Source organism: Gavialis gangeticus, unplaced genomic scaffold (assembly GCF_001723915.1).
Source record: "Gavialis gangeticus isolate Ggan-Ray unplaced genomic scaffold, GavGan_comp1, whole genome shotgun sequence".
Classification (NCBI taxonomy): Eukaryota; Metazoa; Chordata; order Crocodylia; family Gavialidae; genus Gavialis; species Gavialis gangeticus.
The window spans coordinates 125,960,442-125,977,087 of NW_017729022.1; the positions used below are offsets into that span (position 1 = coordinate 125,960,442).

General features: G+C 42.6%; 1 protein-coding gene and 1 long non-coding RNA gene across 6 annotated transcripts in view; one reads left to right on the forward strand and one right to left on the reverse strand.

Annotated features, from left to right (window-relative positions):
- The window catches only part of SLC24A3 (solute carrier family 24 member 3), a 537,093-nt gene that overhangs the window by 513,064 nt on the left and 7,383 nt on the right, over positions 1-16,646 (reverse strand). The window lies entirely within an intron of this gene.
- Positions 16,541-16,646, forward strand: part of LOC109296650 — a 6,362-nt gene continuing 6,256 nt past the window's right edge. Inside the window, exon 1 of the long non-coding RNA XR_002097014.1 lies at positions 16,541-16,633. This is a non-coding gene — a long non-coding RNA (uncharacterized LOC109296650). The remainder of the gene's footprint in view (positions 16,634-16,646) is intronic.

Genomic DNA, 16,646 nt, shown 5'->3' on the forward strand with positions numbered 1-16,646 from the left:
GAGTTTCACCTGTTAGGTGACAATCCTACTCTCAATGGTTGAAAGCAAAGGAAAGAGAAGGAAGAGCAGGGAGCATGGTTCTAAGGAGTTTTCCTGTCCTAAATCTGAAGTGACTACATTAGAAGTCAAGCAGGTCATCCCAGATTACTATATCAATAAAAATTCTATATTCCCCACACGTCATGGTTTGCTTTATTTATGAGGGAGAGGGGGAGACAAAAAAAAAGGGAAAAATTAGTGCTAATAAATTATTAAGTGTTCTAAAAATAAGGCAAAATTGATTTTCTGTCAGTAACCAGGTTTCATTTTTCAAGCTCCAAGATCTCCCATCTGCTTAGGCCTGGGAACAGCTGGAGAGAGAGAACTCTTCCCCTCTTCAACATTACAAAAAACAAGCAATTCTAACCCAAATGGCTGGAAGCACATCTATGCTTTAAAACCACGAGTATTTGTTGCTCAAAGATCTGCCTCAGTTAACATGCCCCCTTAGGCTACCGTGGTTAAGCACACCTGTTTCTTGAGCCAAACAGCCCACAAGGGAGCCATCTGGCAGTATTGTGTCTGGCCATCTTTTACTCCCTAGGCCGAATGGTCAGGTGCCTATTTATACCTGGGTCAGCAGGGGGACCTGCATCAAAAGTTCAGAATGACACTCAGACCTGTATGCCTGGAGCTTTGTCAAAACACCTTACAATCCAAAGAAGTAGTCATCCCAGTGCAGTCCAAACCCACATCTTCAGTCTTACCTAACCAGCAGCAAGCACAGGTCTTGAAACACCCACAATGTGCTCTCTCTATGAAGCATTACTCAGGAAACAGCCAGTCACAGCCTGCTGTAGCCACATTTTGTACCAATCATCTGAACATGGTAGGCGTACATAAATGGTCCCACAATAATACAGTCCTGAGGTGAGAAAGGCCTGGGTGATGGTAGCAAAGCATGCAACTATAGGCACAGGGTGCTATAAATGCACACTATACTTCCATGCAACATCTGAACACTAAAATGTAGCCTTGGCAGTAGCTACTATGTGCACACATAGGCGTAAAGGAGGATGTGCATGGAACAGAGCACCACATGGCAGACATGGTCCTTCAGACTGAGGACAAAGGTGCAATAAGGTCTGTCAGCAATTCCAGTTATTTTCCACAGGTTAAGCCTTCTAGCTCACCTTCATCTAACCAGCCAAGGTGCTGATTAAACCTCTGAACTTCAGCAGCAGGGCCAAGTGAGTTGAAACAAAATGCTGAGGGCTGTCAGCATCTTCAAGCCACCATCGCTTGCTCCTGCTTTGTCTAGAAACTCCTATTTATCTTGGACCAGCAGACAATGGAGTGGAATCTTGTACGAGAACACTGTAGTGGTAGAAAACCAACATGGCCCACTAAAACCTCTCTGTTTCTGACAGTGATCTGTGCAATGTGCCAGAGAATAACAACCTGTCGTCAGCAGCAACCCATGCATCCCATGTCACATGTACCATACATTCACTTCAGGAAAACACTACAGGATGACCAGTGAGCTAGAGCTGCTTACAAACCGTGGTGCTTTGATGACAAAATACAAAACAGAATGCCTGAAAAAAGACGGTAGAGGCTGGTAGACACTCTGACATGCCCCCTTTGGAATTCTGCCACCTTTACAAACTGCTCAAGCTTTATTCCCATGGGTCTCATCTGCCACGGCATTCCCATGAATACTGACCATGGTGGAACTTCCCCAAACCCCAGCCTAAAGAGTGGGAGATACCTAGAGAAATACAGGCATGGAAGAGACTATGGAAGGCTTGCCAGTAAAGCCATTCATTGCACATTGCAGGCTTGCCTTGCAGATTAGATGCATTAGTATCCTCTGCCTGTATATTATGACCTCTGTTCACTTAAAGTATGTGCTTCACTAAGCCACTGTCCCCTCCTAATCGATGCTGTACCTTCTCTCTCCTCTCCTGAAAGAAGGGAATTGACCAAATGCTTTTCCCAGATTCCCAGGCCTGCACCTGTAGTCACAATTATTTGGTCGATATTGATGACCCAATGGCTTTTTCCTGATTTGCTCTTTTCACACCTCTTCTCAAGAAAAAGTCTGGGGCCATATCTGCCCCTGGAAGTTCTCATGAGAGGGTGGGCTGTGGCAACATGTCATAAAGAGAGCTAGTGGGAAGCCTTGCCCTTTGCAGGGTCTCCATGCAACAGCAGACTCTCAAACCAAGAGAAGGCAGCTTTAAAGACTGCACCAAAGGTGTCAAGGACCAGTAGATTATGGATTCCACCTCTGTCTCTTCTCCCAAACAGACATTCTGATTTACACCCTCTTGAACAACTGGCTATTACTTGGTCTTCCCATTTATCACAAACTGTGGTTTTTAAGGGGTCTGTGTTGGGTAGAAGCTGTTGCTGTCCCTCAAGCTCCCATAGGGATCAGCAATGTTGCTGTGCTGATGAATTACCCGGGTAATTCCACATATGTTTTTCTTATGTCACCTGCTTTATTAAATATTGAAGGAACTATTACCTCTTAGCTATGTCAGTGTGATTGTGTCTATTATTTATAACAGGGCATATTTATTATGCCTTTTCTCCCACACTCATTATCTCCTGATCTCTCAACCTTCCTTTTAAATCACATTTCAGGCAGCTAATCCTGCCTTAATGTCACAGGAATGCACACAAAACCCCCAGGAAATCTCTGGCTTTGCTATCCCTGATACTTTTCTAAAAAAGAAGTGAATTTGATATTTGAGAAGCAGAGGGGAATAGCAGCACTGGTACAAGTCAAGCATAGTCAAGAGCAGCAGGAAATGCAGTGAGGCATACCTTTTAAACAGGCATTTGCTCCTCTGCTAGCCTAACCTTGGCAGAACAACCACTCTAACACTTGCAGTTCAAAGGGACATGTGGGAATTCTAGACTACTCTAGGGCATGTTGAGAAAGAGGACTTGCTATACAAGTCCTTCTGTCTGTTCTATTGGACTGAAAACCAGACATACGTATGGAAGTTGATGGGTTCCAGTATAGGCACTCAGGCAGATGGCCAAGTGTGAGAAGAAACTCCAGACAGTGGCTGGAGCAATTTTTATTTGAGGTCATTGCTCTTCTGAGGTGAAAGCAGTGATGCTGGGCGTTGAAGCAATGCTTCCCAGTGCTGCTTTTCCAGCCCAGGATTGGTACTTGTACCACATACTCATTGCTGCAGCAAGAAGAAAGTTTCTTGTAACTCGGATGAGAGAAGGTAGTTGGGAGCACAGTAGAGTTCAGTCCTTCTTTCTTTGGTGATTGGATCCTTGCCCATCAGTCAATGAGACATGGTAGGTCCTGGGGTAAGGGGGTGGAACCATTCTGTGTGGGAAACTTTGTCAAGAAATTGGCAACACACAGCCCATAAAACCATTGGTAGTAGCCCACGGACATCAGGTTTCAGCAGAGGTGGGGGGAAGAGAGGGACACAACTTCAGCTGCAGGCATTCTCCCTGTGTCACTGCCCACTGCCAGTACTTGTCCCTGCAATCTCCCCATTCTGCAGCAGAGACAAGCATACCAGGTGGCAGCAGCCAGGTCCTAGCCCCTGCATGCCTCTGACTGGTAAGGGTCATTCCATCCTGTAGCCAGAAAAGGTTGCATACCCTTGGCCTTGTCTAGGGGTCTGTCTGGCCAAAGTAGCAGAGCTCAGTTTGTCTGAAAGGCCAAGTCACCTTTACCTGAAAGGGAAACCAAAGCAGCAGCCAGCTCACCTCAAGAGACCTCTCAGGAGACAGTGCCCACTCTGTTCTGCCCACAGCTCACCCTATTCTGCCAACTCTGAACTGCCACACCCTACTCTACTGCCCCTTGAGCAAATAATGTCATTTGTGCTGACCCATTTAAGGGTTTACAGCATTAACAAGTTCAGATGAGGCTGAGAATACCAAATGGTTTTCAACTGCAAGACAAGCTTTGTCTTGATCACTGCCATCAATCTCTATCAATGGGTAGTGAGCAATCGATATGTCTAGTTGGCAGCTGGTATCAAGTGGAGTGCTCCAGGGGTCAATTTTTCAGTATCTTCATTAATGATCTGGAAGAGGAGATGAAGTGCACCCTTAGCAAGGTCAAGAATAACACCAATCTAGGGAAGAATCATAGATATACCAAATGATAGGGCTAGGATTCAGAAAGTCCTTGACAAACTGGAGGATTGAACCAAAAGAAATCTCATGAGGTTCAGTAAGGAGAAATGAAAAGTCCTGCACTTAGAATGAACAATCCCATGCACCAGTATGGACTGGGGACTGACTGGCCAAGAAGGGGGTTACAGTAGACAATAAGCTTAATATGAGCCAGCAGCATGCCCTTGTTGCCAAGAAAGCTAACAGCATACTGGGCTGTATTAGTAGAAGCACTGCCGGTCAAGGGAAGTGATTATGCCCCTCTATTCTGCACTGGTGAGACTACCTCTGGAGTACTGTGTCCAGTTTTGGGGCCCCCACTATAGAAAGGATGTGGACAAATTGGAGAGAGTACAGCAGAGGGCAACAAAAATGGTTAGGGGACTGGGGCACATGCGCTAAGGGAACTGGGCTTATTTAGTCAGGAAGAGAGAAGACTGAAAGGAAATTTAATAGCAGCCTTCAACTACCTGAAGGTTGGATCCAAAGAAGATGGAGCTAGACTGTTCTCAGTGGTGGTAGATGACAGAACAAGGAGCAATGGTCACTAACTGCAGCTTCTTTCTAAGCTCCCTTCTGGTGTCATGGAAGCTCTAAGTCAGATGTGTATTAACACTGAGCTACAGCAAATTACCATTCCTCCTTCCATCCAAGATTTAGAGGTGACTGCCACTTCTTCCACTAAGCATTGCTGATATTAGTTCTGCCAAACTGAGCTTGGGTTATTATATAATTAATTGAGCTAGCAGTTAGCCACAGGGAAGAGGCAAGAAGGCATATGCTTTAGTATCTCTACCTTGTTGCACACTTGTAAGTCTGTTGATGCAAGATTTTCTTGCCAACAGCTCAGAACGAAAGCCAAAGTTTACCCTGCCTCATGTGGGAAATTAATGGTGGGATTCCCTTCAGTGGGAAGCATGTGATTAGACTCCTGTGCATCACTCTAAAAATGCACCTCTTATTTTAACTTATCTCTTTTTTCCAAGTTAAATTTAGGACATTACACAACAACTGTAACAAAAACAGTTGAATAAAGGAAGCTACTTACGGAGTTATTTTCTCACGATTATCCTTTTGTAGGCATAATAAAAGAAAACAGACCTGATAATTTTGGAAAGACTCATTTTAGCTCTTTTCTGAAGAATTGCAAGGTAGTACAGGAGAAAGTGTGATCATAATTAACACTCTCTTCTTCTATAGTACTTCACATGCCCACCACAAAAGTGCTTCACCCACGCAAAGAAGAAAAAAATCTTGTACTTCCTAGCCCTTTTCAATCTACATATTTTGCCAGAAAATAAATTCTCCAGCACAGAGAACAGGGGTCACTTTTTTGGACTGCAATACAGCCCCTACAACTTAGCAAGTTATTCAAAGATATAGACTGTAAAACTAAGCCAGGGGTGCTCAACCCATGGCTCACAGCTAACGTGCTCCTTGTGAGACCCTCTGACATTGCTCATAGCGTCAGGGCAGATTTTGCTTTCCACAGAGGCGTATTTCCTCAGGTTGAGAAGACAGAGAACAATGTTCCTGTAGCACTTGACCTGCTCATTTGGGTTGCCTAGGAACCAGAAAAGAATGGGGACCACTGGATCAATCACCTGCCTACATACCTGGCTGAGTTGGAGATTGAACCAACTTTGGTTTTTTGCAATAGCAAAAAGGGGACTAAAAGATGGGTCGCTTAGAGATTCACTTGGTGGAGAGAAATTTCTTGGTAGTGTAAATCCAGCATATGCTCTCCATGATGCTACCTACTCCCCTTCTTGGCATAGAGCTGTGTCTAAATGGGCCAAGAAGAAGAAATGGGCATGGCAGGCTTGGAGTATGATGTACTACATTGATGCTAGTCCATAGCCACCTGCCTGAGACCACTCCATGGAGGATACCAGCTAAAGCAGCTCTGTGGTCTCCTCCAGTCTTGGGCTCTTGCTGAGCACAGTAGGGCAGGAAGGCCAAAATGCCAGTTAAGTATTCAGCCACATGGGAAGCAGAAAACCTTTATAGTGTAAGTGCCATTCCACAGCATGCAGAAGATTCCAGGATCTGTTCCTTGGCCCTCTGAAGTCAACAGGGGAAACGCCCATTGGCTTCATTTGGTTTGGATTAGGTCTGAAATCCAGTATTGCTACAGTAAGTCAGGCTCTTCTCCCAGTATTTCCTTTATACAATATTTTATATGCTTGTACATTATCAACCCAGGAATGAAGTTCATAGCTAATTCATTTTGCAGATCACCTAAGAGGCAGACTGCCTACAAGTGGGCGAAATAAATGTACTACCTTTCCTAATCACTCATTACTTTCCCTCTGGGGGAAGGAAGAGGGAGGAAGAGGGAATGGCCTTGGGAATGTTTCTCTGTCTCTGGCACAGGAGTCAGCCACAAAGTGGGATCAGATATCAATCATGAGTACTGCATCAGCCACCTTCGTTTCTCCTCTCTCAGCAACAATCCTGGACCAGCTGAATTCCACCACTCATAGGCAGAAAGTGAATCCTCTAATGAAATTCTAACCGCAGCTTTCAAAAATATTTTTGGAGGAATAAATGCTATAGAAAAATAGGTTTCTATTTTTGTCAGAGATGCTTCAGCACTGGCTGTAAAGAAAACTCTGGTCTAAATCATCCTAAAACTAAGTGTTTGACACTGTTCTTTCTTTGTAAGGGTAAAAGAAATACAGGACCCTTCAGGAGGCAGTACACATTCATTACTTACCTCAAGATGTTCAACAGACCTGTGCTATATTTATTCCATTGTTATTAGCAACTTAGATGACTTTTGACAAGTTACTCTGCCCAGATTCTCAATCAATGGTTCAGTGCATCTTGATGCTAAACTCAAGTTAGATTAGTTGAGAATCTAGTTCTGTGCTCTTCTGTAGCTCACTTTTCCTATGCACATAGGCAAGATGGATGGAGAATTCCATCATAAAGCCCTTTCAGACAGCTATCTTTAAGTCCTGGGTACTGGCATTAATACCATTTCTCTCTCTCAAGAAGAGATATGTAGCTTTTCATTAAGAAGGAAGTTTCCATAAAATGCAACTTTAAATAAGTCTTAATGCCAAGATTTAACATAAAGGAAAACTTAGATGGCTATATTGTATTCTTATTGTCCATTCTGCTGTGCATCAGTTAATGCATAAGATTCCTCCATATAATTTTAAGCACAAAGCAACGGATAACATTTTTATTACTTTTATTCTTTTTAAGTTTTCTAGCTTTCCAACATTCTTTCATAGCTGACTTTGCTGATCAGTAAAAGGCAGAGCACAGAGCCTATGTGGCACATTGAGAAGTGAATGGGATGCTCTACTTTCACACCAAGGATGGATTTTCAGTAGGACTTAGCTCTCATTGGGTCCTAAAAGTTATAACTACACCAATGGGGTTCTCCTGAGACAGAGAATTAAGGCAAAACTGCATCCACAAGAGCTAGCAGCTGGGAAAAGTTTCCCCTGGACTGCGTCATAATGTCCTCCTTCTCCCTTTCTACCCCCTGCAGCTGGTGTTTTCCTTATTTGGGCACCCAGGACCCAAGTCATTTTAAACGCTTTTAAGAGCCTCACCTTAAAGCCCTTTATACAGCTGTAGCCAATTAAAGAGGTACTGAAGTAAGCTTGAATTTGAGCTATTAACTCCCTATTAAAGTTGCCTTTACATTTCCTGAAAATCTGGGCCTAAAGTTAGAGAATCAGGTCTACTGTATGTGCTTACAACACTAGCATTTCTACTTACTTGTCTCATGACATTGTTGTTTCAAAAACTAGAGTATGCATTCCCTTGGAAGTACCTTTCTACACAGTATAGGATTGATCCAGTGCTTGCTAAGCTTAGCAAAATGTTTCCATTGACATCAATGGATGTGACGTCTGTTGTTCTACATTTAACCAGAATACACAAAATGAACAGCAATGTAAGAGCACGGTCTTTGGGTGGCTCAGTGTGTATTTAGATAGTAGTTTGATTTATTTAAGAGTTTATATACATTGCTCAGTTATGTTCTTGGAGAACTGCTCCATTTTTAAACAAGCTTGATTTGTTATTCTTTAGATTTAGTCTTCCACTAAATCAAAGGAACAAACAAGCCCCAAAAAATATAGCATCCCATTTAGTCAGCAGCAAAACTAATTCTCAATTTTCCTTTAAACATTTACTCCTCACCATCCAACAAACATTTGGTTTTTTTGCTGTGGTCTTACGAGGATGCCATTTGCAACACACTCAGGTGGTCACTAGAGTCAGGCTATTTTAAACCAGTACATGACCGAGTCCAACCTACAGGTCAAAGTTTATTTCCACAGCCACTTGTATGCCACAACTCTGGAAAAATAACTCCAAACACTGTGTTCAACCTGAAGGTATAATCAGACCTTCAAGGCACATCTTCTCAGGGTAGAAAGGAATACCCATGTAAGGTCTTGTTTTCTCTTTCCTTTACGTTGAAGGATGTTATGGCCATTTTAGGAAAAAGAAACAGAGTCCATCCCCAAAGGAATATTATTTTAAAGCCGCTGAAAGGTCTGTTGTTAACTTCTGTCAGCATTTTTGGCTCGTTTATCAGGAAGATTCTTTTCCTAGACTTTAACATGTTCTCGTACACACGGAACTGCTGAATTTGCTTGCAGTCCTTCAATAAGCAATGCCATTAGAATGAAAAGAAGGTGGAGCAACAAAATGAGAGAGAAACATTAAACAGAAACTTGCGTGAAAGTACTCAAATACCATTTAAACACAAATGCATGCCCTTTCCAACACCATCAAAGGCTGCACATGGACCAATCATTTTTGGTGTCTCACCCTTTGCATCTCAATCATCTTATGCGTAATTCAAACCTGATGATTCTGCAAAGACACTTGAAAGCAGTATAACTTAGCATACAAAGCACAGGGTTTGGGATTCAGAAACCTAGGTTTTGTTTCTAGCTCTGCCATTATCCACTAGTGACTTTAGCTAGTCCCTCATCGTGTCTAGTTTCCTCATTGGTAAAATGAAGATGATGCTGCATCACTTACTGTTTTGTAAAAAGCATAATGAAAGGAATTGTAGATCCAAGTATTCTGCCCAAGTTTACACACGTATTGATCCTATAGAAGCCAAATACATTACTATTCCAGCAGCTTTTAGCTGAAGTACCACGTATATTCAAACACATTTTTTCCTTTTAGTAATATCTGTACCTCTTCCCACCCCAGTATCACATTGACTATTTCTCAAGATCCCTCAGCACCATAGCACATTGAAAACAGCTTTTGTGGCACACTGGAATTCCCCCTTACCCCCAAGTCTTTGAAGAGTCATCTACAAGTTCCTCAGTTCTCACAGGCAAACAAGAAGCAGAACTAAAGGGACTATCTGCTTCCCCCATTCTGTACCTCTTGTTGTAGCACTGTATCTTGTCTAGTTATTTATGCAAGTACTGAACTCATGCATTTTTACTCCAGGCCTGATCTTGTTTTCACTTACATTACATAAATGAAGATCTGGGGAGTTCAATAAAGTGAGATGAGAACCAGGTTCTCCCCATTTGAGTCTCTCATCTTTTCCACTGGTCACTACCTGAGAACTTCTGCTTTCAATCTAGGAGCTACTGAAAGTGCAAGCTAATGGAAGAAAACTGATTTCTCAGTCATAAGAGGTTTTGGGTTCAGATATTTGCAGATAGAAAATCCCACCTTAAAACTGATTTTCTGTGGAGCTGTGACTCACCACCGGGGCACTATTTCTTGTTGAGGACTGGCATTACAGACTTTCAGTCCCACCATTGTCTGCCCCATTGCCAAGTGTCACCTCAGGTCAGGCATAGTCTGCCTCTTCTATACCTCAGCTCTTCACTCAAGTTATACAGTCTTTACCCTCCTCAGGGGACCAGCCTTCCACAAAGCCCCAAAGAAAGCAAACAGAGCCCCCAGCAACTGCTAGCCCATATTGCCCTCTCAAAATCCCAGCTGGGCTCCTCTTCAGTTCCTCCCTTCTTGCAGAGTCACAAGACACCTGGGGCTTTTCCCTAATGTCCCTTAACAACAATCCCACTGAGAGAAACTTCAAACAAACAAAAATTCAGCTTAAGTATTTTTTGTCTACACAGGCTTACATTTCCAGTACCTCCAAAATATATCCTCAGCCTCTTTATTTTTCTGGCTACACAACCACCAACAAACCCATCTCTCTAAACTTTCTCCCATCAAAAACCCACTACCACCTGAGTTTTCCACTCCCTTTTGAATATAAGTGAAATCATTTGCAGGTGTGCCTGCTAACCAAATTATCCATAAAAACTTTTCTGTCTGCCGGGGATTTATACACCCTGGGACAGGGCAGGGGGTTAAAGCCTCAGAACGTTTTCCCTATTGTGATCTGACATACCATCTTGATGGACTCAAACCTATTTCCCTCAAGTTCACCTGACCAATAGGACTGGCAATTTGGTGAAGATTCAATTTTTAAGTGTAGTCCTTGTGAAAGAGGAATAAACTAATAAATGTACTTTGGCCTCTGGTGATTATTCAGCTTCAACAATTTCGATTAGACTTGGCACCAGCTTAACTTTCAGGTATATTTATTCAGCTTGTGAACAGCTAAGCGTTTAACTGTTTAACCATTCACATATTGATAACCAGTAATACCGTACTGGGTATTGTTTAATGTAGGGCAGGGAGAAGTCCAGCCGGGAAGGGAGCAAAGGGAAGCGGTGTGGTGCCCCAAAGGCTCATTGCTGGCAGCAGATGCATGTGTACTTCAAGGCAGAAAGTGGGGAAGGGACTGGGGCTGCACTGCCACAAGAAGTATCTGGGCCCCTGTGGCTCCCCACTGCCTGCCCCAAGGTGTACATGCATCCACCACCGGCAACAAGCTGGGCCAGGGTATCATGGACCTGACCCTGGTGGACCAGCGGCAGCAATGGGCAAGGGGCTTTCTCAGCCTGCTGCTGCTGGCCCATGGCTGCCTGGGGCCCAGGGCTGGGTGCAGGCAGCAACAGTGAACCCATCAACAGCCCTGTAAAGCCACAGCAGCAGCATTCATTAATTTACTGTGGCCTAATAGGGCCTCACATGTACACACTGAGACTTTACTGCAGAGCTAATTAGGCAGCTCTGCAGTAAACTTCTTGTGTAGACGCACCCATCTAATGCCTTGGAACATCCCATGCTTAAAGTCTGGTTGAGGGAAGGCCACAGATTGGAAGAAAGCAAAGGTGAATACTTGTGCCTGCAGAAATATACAATCACAATGCAGGCATACTGTGTTGGAATCAAGTCCAGAAAATAGGTGGAAATTTTCAGCTTCACAATAGGAAGGTGCAGATTCTCAAAGCAGCTTTGGAAGGAGACTGATGTTAATCTGTAGCCCACTCAACAGCATTTGTGTGAGAAAACTGACTCTTTGCAAAATTACCTAATGATGAAATGGAAACAGCAGATGCCACTATCAGACACTTTGGTTCATGAACTCATTATGTTCTCCCTTGAAAAAGGCAACATGAAGCTCTTGACATTGTCCCTCTACACAAAACAAGAATGAAGAATGGGCCCTCAAGAAGATCACTCCAAATGATAAGCCCCTCTATTTGTGGCTTATGTCCAAGTGTGGGTTGCATTGTCATTAAAATAAGAGTTTGCAATCTAAGCTGAATCCATCCGGATGCAAAATGAGTCAACTGGGACTCCATCTAAAGCTGGATTGTCAGCTCTCATGATTTCACCATGAGTCTCATTGTGTCTAGTGCTTTCTTAAATCCCAGATTCTGGATTCATGGCTTCAAGGAAAATGTCAGGTACCATTAAAAAAACTAATGATTTGTAAAGCAAAGTAATGATTTTAGATGTTTGACTCATAACTTTTGATAGAAATCCATGGAACGCCAAGTTGCTCAAGTGACACAACTCATGCTACTTTCCATTAAGCATATTTTTTCTAGTTTAATAGCATAACTGCTCTCAATTTAGAGAGCTGAAAATAGAGTTGAAACAGAGCAAAATAAAAGTCTTGGGGTAAATCACTGTCCAAGAAGTAAGTGTCAGTCACATGGGAAAAGAAGTGTCATAGCTGTACAGCCCGCCATATCTCTTCCCTTCTCTCCATCTTCTTGAGTACACATCCTTCAGTCCTCAGGACACATGTTTTTTCACCACTGCAGGGTGGAATAATGCAGTTCTCCCAGGTTCAAACAGGGCTCTGGCCTATAACACTCAAATGTGTACCAGCAGGTCTGATGGGGTTTGACACCTGTGGTTCTTCCCTTCAAAAGTGTGAGACCTATAGTGAATACAGTGACCAGTCACCCTTCCTGAATCAAAGTGTTGTTTAATGTTACCAAAAGAAAAGAAGCATTTGTGGGGAAAGGATTTAAAACAAGAGTCTACAAGAATGTCTAATATACCCAAAGCCCTACTAACCTGTGATACTGGCATAGGCAAGCTGAACTTCTTCAGTCCTCCAGAGTGTACTAGTATTAGTATGGTTTCTCCACAGCAACAGTCCCATTCATGATCTTGATACAGCCTTATAATTTAACCAGAGTCCCCTTGGTCTTGTTAATTTAGGGGCACCTGTTCTACTTGAGTTCAGTAAGATTAATGAAGCCAAGACATAGAATCATCATAGCTAATAATTCAGACAATGCCTTTTAAGTGTTAAATGTTTCCTGAGGAGTGTCTTTTCTTAAGCCACTGTTTCCTTTCTGCATGTGGTTTTTTCCCTATGAAACCAAAACAGTATAAAATCACAGGATTTGAAGGGACCTCAGGTCCCAACCCCCTGCAAAGATGTAGAATTTGCTTTTCCTGAATCATCCCAAAGAGCCACCTATCCAGTCCTATCTATCCAGGATAGAGTTCTATCCTACTGTATATCCATACAATAAATATCCCCCAAACCAAATCAACTTACAATATTCATAATTTATTGCAGAGCAGCTCTATATCCATCTTATAAAGAACACCAGTAATTCAGGTGGGGAGAAATAACTTTCACTTACCAAGAATTTCTGACCCATTCTGTAATTGTTTTGCTATTCTAAGAAAACTCAAACATGGGGGGCAAGGAGGTATTTTCAAATACTTATCTAAGGTCCCTCTATGAAAGGGCTTGTCATTATGGAAGCACACTATATGTCCCAGTCTCCTAGGTTCCATGCCTTGTTGTGAATCAGTATCCCAAGAGGTACCATCCTATAAAGCAATTATTTTGGGCGGAAGGCCGCTTACTGAGTTTTGGCAAGCCATCAAGGGCTGCACAATAGGCAGCCAGGGGCAGATAAATATTAATTTTCTAAATTTTTTAGGGGCCCCATGGGCCGGATAGAATAGCCTGGCAGGCCACATCTGGCCCCTGGGCCGCATTTTGCCCAGCCCCGCTGAGAAGCTTGCCTTGCCCACTTGTACCCACTCAGCTTGCACCATATCCTAGGAAGGAAGCAATATAGTTGGAGTACATGCCAAGGCAAAGAGCCTGACAGTGGGGTTGGGATATATTCAAGGGCATTCTATAACAGCCATACTGCCTCATACCAAGGATGGGGTAAGTTCTGAGCAAGTCTGAGTGGGAGGAGTATGCTTCTTGGTGGTATTTCTTGGTGTGGCTTGGAGGCAGGGCAGACAAGCCCAAAACTGCTAAGCATCTGTCCCTGAGCTGATCAGACACATGGGGAACAGTCTGTAACAAACCACAAAACAAAGTTCACTTGCCTGGCTGGGGATTTGGAGTCCTGGATGCTTTGCATGGCTTAGGTCAGAACAAGACTTACATGGGCCCAATCCTATACAAGTTGGTATGCAAGAGGTGAGCCTACTCATGGGAGCAAGAGCTGCAATGCTATCCAGCATTTCCAAAGCAGTGCTCCAAAACTACATTCCATTAAAAAAGAAATCCTTGTGGGATGTTCCCCCCTTTTCTTCCTATTCATGAGACCAACACCCAAACAGTCATGACTCAGAAACCACGCAAAATTCCGGAATCATCATCATTTGAAGAATGGGCTTGTCTAACAAAGGATTATTTCTCTTTACCTCCTACTACTGCTCCTCCTTTTCCTTGCAATAAGCATGGAAGAGTCAGACTAATGAGCAACGGAAAAAAAACGTCCCCAGTGCAGGATTTTACTGCCTGCACTTTGTCCCACTTTCCAGGGGAGACAGAATCAGAAAGTTTTAGAAGCAATTAATACCAGTACAGCTAATGAGATGCTTCTAAATCCTGCCTCACCTGCATAGCAAATGAAGAAGTACATAGCAGCTTCTGAGTATTGACAGCTCTGTGCCAGGTCAATGGAGCTGGTTCTAATCACAGTTGTATCCCTTCTGCACCCCTGTGATTCTAATGCCTTCAAAGGGTTTACATCAAAAGGGTCTTCACCAGGAGTTTGAGTTCCTCATGTCTTAGACTGATTTACACTGACCTGAGAGGAAAAGTGGGCACTACAGCTGCAAGTTTATTTCTGAGCCTAGAAAATAGCTTTTGTAAATCTGGATTCACAGATGTTTGAATCATATGTGCTTTGAAAGTTCCACAAAGCTATTTGAGAAGAACATGAGACTAAGGGAACACCCTTCATGCAATAACAATAATAACTGTAATAATTATAATGCCTAGCTATGATGGGGCACTTTACATCAGTAGGTCACCAAAGCACTTTACAAAGGAGGGCAAGATCATTATTCCTTTATTAGAGATGGGGAAACTGAGGCACAGAATAGTAATGTGACTTGCCCAAGGTTACCCAGCAGGTCAGCAGCAGAGCTAGGAACTGAAGCTAAGTCCACTGAGTCCAGGTAAGTGCTCTGCCCGCTAGGCTTCACACACAGTAAACATATCTTTTTCCAAACACTGAGGTTACCTGCCTGTATATTTTTTTACCTGAAGAGTGTTTACAGCCTATAGCTGTGTTCTAGCCAGAAGTTCTTAGGGGTAGATAGAAGTGCTGACATGCAGAGAGAGACAGAGAGAGAGCAGACTCATGCCAAACCACTGCAATGAACAGAAAATATTTACAGCTGTCATGGAGAAGGGTGAGAGAATGACACTCATTTTGCATTTTTTGTTGGGCTTCAAGAGATGCTGCAAAAGTCTTGACAGTTCCTCTGACCTCCACCTGCTATGTGAACTGTTTGTCAGTTCTGCCGCTTTCCTGGGTGAGAAGTCTTACCATGAAGTCACAGGCCACAAAGCTGCTGAAGGCTTGGGATGGATGAAAAGAAGAGCAAAGAAAACAGAGAAAAATGGAAGAGACCAGCAAAAGAAAAATGTAACATACTGTACAAAACAGTCTTTTGGTGATTTAAACTGTGAGTATTTTAGTATTGTCATACTGAGATGTGAAAGGCACTGTAAGAACTGTGACTGCTTCACCACCTCCAGTTGGCCCCACCTCAGCAAGGTGTTTAAGCTCATATGTAATTTTCCTGTCCTTTGCTTTGAATTTTACATTTTCTTCATGTTAAAACAGACGCAGGCTTATGCTGTGACAGTCTTTGTTCATGCTGAGGCACAATCATATCTCAGTGTTAAGGTATGATTCCCAGCTATCTTTAAAAAAATGGCAGGCCCTTATCAATGGGTGGAAGTTTCTAAAGCACCAAAGTGACTTAGAAGCACTATGGAAATGGAAGCAGTGGGAATTATGGGGTTTCTCACAAAAAAACCACCTCACCTGACTGAATCCACCCCAAATCTTGTTGGAATTAACCCTAGCTCCATTGTGCCCAAGACTCCACAGATGGAGTAATTTTGTGTAATGTTGCTGTGCAGTATTAAGCAGATGCTCCTTTCCATCCCAGAGGTAGCTGCATTTCAGTGTTGTTAGGTTATGTAATTGATAAACAAACCAAGGTAAATTCTAGCCTCAGAGAAGTCAATGGCAAAGTTTCTACTGACTTCAGAGGAATCACGATTTCACTTAGAGAGCTTTGGATCCTTCTATAAGGAAGTCACTTATAGACATATAAGCTTCCTGTAGGTATTATAGTGATGTGTGTTTTCTTCATGTCTCAAGGCAAAAGGAACAACGAACACCTTTAAGAAAAACTGCTCTAATTTTAAAAAAAAATCTTAAAAACAGATTAAAGGCATTCTGTTCAAGATTGTAACAATCCTTTTTTACGTGTTTGTATCTTTAAATATTGCATTCAATCACTATGCAGAGAAGCTACATCCTTTCTTAACTATTGTAGATTTTCTAACTCCTTGATGCATATAGTCAAACATTATGTACACATATGTTTATATAAAGCCAAATTCAAGTCATTGTACTGCACCTAAGGAAAAATGCCTTTGCATAGACTTTGCCTATATTTTCATATTTTCAATGCAAATATTGTGTTGGCACAACTTGATAAGAATAGTTGGTTATTTTCATACTCCACGCTTTTAACAGGTGGTTAAAAAAATGAACCAGGAGAAATCACTTCTTTTCAAAATGGCACACTAAGGTCTTTAAGTTTCTAACAAATCCTCTAAAATACGATCACAATTGTCCCACATTTCCCACAGGTTTCATTACCAA